Below are 6,069 nucleotides of genomic sequence, written 5' to 3'. Positions count from 1 at the left end.
TCACAACTGCAGCATATTTTGGGAACTTTTAGTCCACAGCAGTCACTGTGATACACCAGCTCCGATGAGAAAGATGTGGCAACTTCATCCAAGAGCAGTTTCTAGTGACCTCTGTTGTAAACTGACTGAACTGCAAACCGCGTGCCCTGCTGTGGACTGAGTAGTAACCGGTGCAGTGAATCAGCTGGTGTAAAGGACTGGGAGGACGAGAAACCCCTAGTAGACATCACATACAGCACATACATACAACCAAAATATATGTTATAAAACTAAAGTAGTGATCCCTTGAAGTTACAATAGTAAACAAACGCACACCATGTGTTAACAGTGTCACAGTGCGAATGAGAAGGGATAGTAATAGCCAGAAGCGATAAAAATAAAATTTAAATAGTATTAACAAAAAGGTGAGAACAACATGCTGGCACTATGGCATTGATTACCTCATACATTTAGTTAGTTATTAGTTATTACTTTGTACTGTGGTTATATGGAGCAGGTATAAATGTGACTTTTAGGTTTAGTTTGTTTTAGTTAAGGTCAAATTACTCTGTTTAAAGAAAGGATAAAATCTTTCCTCCATCGCCAGATGAACATGAATAGCTACGCAGCTGTGTGGTTTGTCCTCACTCTGTGGAAACTCGCTGTGCTGAAGTCGACGTTCTAAAATGTTTAAAAAAAAAAATCTTGTTTGCAAAGTTCATATTGTGGCCTAAAGGTGTTGCGAGAGGAAAGCTCATTCAGTTTCCAAACTACCAAAAAATGGTTTATCACCTGGGGAAGCTGATTTAGTTCCTGTACAAGAATGGATGTTTTGTGTTAATCATTTCGCAAACGAGTCAGAAAGTCATTGACATACATGCTTTGTGGACCATGATCATGCACAACATCCTTTATAGAGTAACTAAACTTGCTGATGTTGACTATGAGCCATTAATGCAAGTTGTTCACTGAAATAACAAAAGTACACACATTCAAAGTTTTTTTATTCTTAAAAGTTTATGACCTGCTGAATAAAATAATGCACTGCAGCCCATGATGTTGATGTTGATGTTGACATAAACTGTAACATTAAAAGAAACTTTAATTCAAAGAATCAGAACAGTTAAATATAATGTGCTTAAAAGAAATGTATATATTTTTAGCCCTATTCATTTATCTTGTGACCATATTTCTATGGAGACCCCCTGATATGAGAATGAATACACTGTGACAATAGTAGAAATAAAATGGTAGTTACAGTGGTGTCTACTAAAAATAGTAAAGTTTATCTATAATGTTTATATTAGATTTATATCAAGATATTCAGTGACCATAAACCGGTGTCCAATTCACTTGATGAGTTACTTTGTCCCCAGTGAGTCCTCGGGTGTCGTGGCACATCTCAGCATGAGGCACCGTCACCTTAACATGCTGTTTCCCTCCAGAACACAAAGAAACGGAGGTCTCTATAAATAAACAACAAATTCTCAGTATCTTTACAACGTCAGGTCTCGGAGGTGATGGCTGCTCCTGGCAAAGCATTCATATAACTGCATAGTTAATTTAAAACAAATCTACATTGTAGTGTTGATTACTTAAGCGCAACTTAGAAAAACAGGACTTCTTAATTATTCCTGTTCACACTGCATTTCCCATACACACAATCGCCTTAAGTGCAAATAAAGGCTCCCATCTGTTTGTAATTACACCACATAATTTCAGTCATTGTGGCTAATCATTTTGACTGCACATTCGATTAAAAGTAGTGCAGCAATGGTGCAAGTTTCTCTGAATTTCCGTGTTAAACCCTTTGTGCTACATACAAATCCAGATGTGTAGCGTGTGTTGCAATAGACGGACTGGAAATGTATAAAAGCTTGTGTAGGCTAACTGGCTCAATACCAAATCCTTTACAGCCCATTTTCCATGAGCACCTAAAATTACACCACTGCTAGAATACTTTCCTGCTAGCCTGTGTGATGCTCTTTATTTGCCTAATCCCCGAATTAAATGATGTTTGACGCAAGAAATTTTAAACCTCATGTCATCAAGCCTCTGCTCTCATCATGTCCCTGTGGTGTCCATGGAATAGGATACGCAGTCTGCATGGCAGGCTACTTCAATAAAAGGAGTTTAGAAACGTCATGTAACATTGTTTTATGGCGTCTCTATGTAAGCTAATGACATTATGAACCCTGGGGCAATGGTGAAAGCTAATGATGGAGGGATGATGGCAATGCAGTGTTGCCATAGTAGCCAATTTCCAGTTGCTTACCAGATGTTAAACATCTAAATGTGCATTGATCGGTGACAGCATAGCCCATAGAGATTTCTTTATTTGCCCCAAACTAAAACAAGGTTTGACTATGTCCCTTTTTAGTTTAACAGAGACTGAGCAGAGAATAAATCATATTATTTTAATTACAGTGAATGCATATGTAAAAATATCTAGTTAATTCAGTTAGACTGCAAAATGATTTCACTAGCAAAGGGTAGATTAGATGGTGTAATTAAGAGAAACACACACACACACACACACACACACACAGAGGACACCCTAATTAAAAAGTGATCAGTACAACAGTTTTGACTTAAAAGCTGTTGGCTTTTTGTTAATAAGGAGAAAATTCACAGTAGTGCTGTAAACTACTGTGCAAATCATTAGTTCATCAATCAATTAATTGACCAACTAGTAAAAATAATTTCATTTATTTAGGAAGCAAGTATTCTCTGTGTTCTCAACTTCTTTGTTGTAGGGATATATATATGGCTCGAGTCGGCTCACCGCTCACATAAGACAGATCCTGATGTCATGTTAGCTGTTATACTGAATTTACGAAATTATTGAAGAATAAATGCAGCATATACTTCTCTCTATTGGACAAGAAAACCTGTAACAGTAACACTGAAACAGAAACATAGTAATAGCCGAAGTAGTTGTCATCATTCCCATCGGCAAACGCTACATGATTTTTCTCATGACCAATTAAAACTCCTCATATCTACCTGCTTATTTTCTTTTCTAATGTAGGTGCGTGGATGGACTGCTCCTCTCTGCTATCTCGTGTCGTTTATCTGCGCCTTTCTTTCTGCAGAGTTTATGTATTACAGTGGTTGAAGCTTCCCTCTCTGTGAAGTTGGCTGGTTCAGCAGCTTGTGATCAGTGCTGAGTCACACACACGATGCTGCACTGGTATCGTGCATCATCTACCATCTTGCGTTCGCTTGGTTTGGTGAAGGATAACCTGTGCCAGCCATCACGCTCATTTGAGGACTCAAACAACATTATTATTCACAGTTAGAGCCTCGCCGGTTAAAAAGGTAAATCACTAACATGATCTTCATGACACCCACCACAATGAGACTAATAAGAGCAGCTCTAGTTACTGTCAAACCGATTTTCTCAGCTGCACAAAAGATGACAACCAAAACACATGACAGGGCCTAACCCAATAAACACCCAACAAGCAATTAACCCAACTATCACCCTATAATCATGAACTGACTGTGGAGCTAGCTGATTCCCGCTTTGCTAGTGATTGTCTCCATTTTGGCAGCATCGCCTTTTGGAGGGAAAACATGGAACATCTGGTGGAAGCAGACAGGGGCTGGCGCTACATGATGGGAGAACAAGTGCCTGAAAGCTTCATTATGTCCCAGCTGTTGGGCTTGCTGTTGCCCTCAGCAAAAACAACCCTGGCAGGATGATGTTCTTGGCAAATACGTTGCAGATTATTTGAAGCAAGACCATTTCTGTGGGGAAACGTGAGCAGAAGCTGTTTGGTGATTTTTGTATTTTCAGCGTGAATTGACCTGTGCATGAGAGGTGAGAGGAGGGAACACATGTGTACAGTAGCTCAACATAGAGTAGTTATTTCTATTTCTCCCATTAATCCTAAATATTAACTTTTAAAAATGTACTGACAATTTGGCTGTGAGTGAAATATCAGCTGTTGTATGCATAGCCTTGAAAAAATCCACTTTGCAGATGAACTGGATCCACTTCTTTCTGTATCTAACAGGCAAAGGATGGTGATAATCATATATACTAAACGTCTGCATGTTACAGCATGTTTTACAGTAACATAATAGCCTATCAGCCTATACCTGGAATTTAAAAGTATTTATTTACTCTTACTCATTATTAGCTGACTTTACAGCAAAAAGTTACAGAGTGAACAAAGTGATTTTAGACACAGTCACGAAGTTGAGCAAAGTATTCAAGGTTCAAAGGTCGCGTATGATGTCTCGTTTTCCGTTTCTAACTTTTCTTATTTTCTTATATCTTTCCTGGGCACGCAGCAGCAGAGCCCACTCTCTCAGGTTGGACAGCTTGTTCGAGTCGAATGCTATTAGTTCTGGGTCAGCACCTGGGCTTTCTCTACACCTCAACAACACCTTTTCACCAGGCACAGATTCCAGCCACCATTAATCAGAGTGGTGACAGCCCATGGATGTCAGTAAATATGTTTCCCTTACTGCCTTTTTCCCCCTTTCCTGTTTCCTCTACTGCTTACTTTATTGTTCTTTTCTCTCTTCATCTGGGTTTAATGTTGACCTGCTCTTGCTTTGCTCTGTTTTATAAATATCAGGAACAATAATTCAGCAAAGGGAGCTTTCCTATACATGTTTAAGTTAAGATAGTTTTAGGTTCAATGCCTGGTTTTGGCAGGGAGAGAAACAGAGAACATATTGACAGGAAAAAAAAAATGGACCAAGGAGCAGAAAATTGCTTCAAGGTGCAAAACTGAACTCTATTTTTTTCTGCTACACCAAACATTCACTTACAACCAGCTTGTTTTTTATACATTTGATATGCATGTTTCTGCACTGAACAGAAGTGTTGGCCAGGTGCTTATGAATGTTGTCGGAACTAAATGTCTATTCAGTTGAGACCGTGTGACAGTTTCCTCTCCTGTGCGGGTGGTACATCTGACAGGGGGAGTGTTGGCTAGCACAGTGACTGGTGTATCTGTGAGTGGGTGACATGTAGGCAGAGGGCCAATGGCAGCCGGTTGGAGGAGTGGGCGCCCATCTCTGCTGGCATGCGGGGCCGGGTACCTGCTGCTGTAATGTAGCCACCCATGGCCGTGCAATCAGGTTGGCGGCTAGTGAAAGCTGATAAAGCTGCAGTCCGCGCGTCTCTCTGCCTGGCAGATGGACCTGCAACCAACCAACGGCAGACGTTACTCATGAAAATAACTCAAGCCGGAGCCAGAGAAGTAAACAGAGAGCAGGAAAGAGCAGGACGAGTGAAAGGGAGAAAGAGATGAGGAGATAAAGAGAGACAGAATGGAAACAACAAATGGTGACCTTTGCAAAGATGGATTTGTTTACCAACAAATGTCCTCGCTGTCAACACCTGCTCCAGAGTGACCTTCACAATGCGGCAGAGCTGACAGCTCTCATCTGTTCATCTTCGTGCCAGCACAAGTCATATCAATTCAACAGACAACATGAGCCATGTTCCTGCTATGTCTGTTGATGCATGGAGCCCTTTCATAGCCCTGCATCTAGTCCTAGTCATTTAATCACTATTAGCTGCAACCATGTGTGCTCAATAAGCCCTAAACTGAGTATCTTGTGATAATAATTCTCACAGTTATTATGGTTTGGATGGACAAAGTCTATCAAAACTAATAATGCTCAGTTCCATCCTGGTGGCCTCAAGGTGTAAGTGTGGTCTGAGAGATCATGTCATCTCTTCAGCATCAACTATAAAATAAAGGCCCACATGCAAAATTAAAGATGTATAAGCCTACAGTACATAAATAAATTAAATCTTGGGGTCATTTCACCGTTGGGCTTTTGTTCATGGGGCTCATTTTCTAATGAGCACCATTAGCCAGCAGACAGCAGTGTTGAGCTGAAAAAGTTCATTGCATAGACTGTGTGTAAAGATCCAGTCTTTGGTTAATTGTCATCAGTTCAATAACACTACGCATAATGCGTAGTGGGAAATATGCCGGCTGGAATATCTTCTATTTGTTCAAATAGTTCAACAAATCCAAATATTGAATCTTTCACTCAGTGTAAACATCAGATCTTAACAGTTCAAGTTCAGTTGGCGTAAAAACAACTCCACTTAAA

This window comes from Anabas testudineus, chromosome 3, assembly GCF_900324465.2.
Source record: "Anabas testudineus chromosome 3, fAnaTes1.2, whole genome shotgun sequence".
In the NCBI taxonomy this organism is placed as follows: domain Eukaryota; kingdom Metazoa; phylum Chordata; class Actinopteri; order Anabantiformes; family Anabantidae; genus Anabas; species Anabas testudineus.
The sequence above is the reverse complement of the archived record's forward strand: the minus strand, read 5'-3'. Positions refer to the sequence as shown.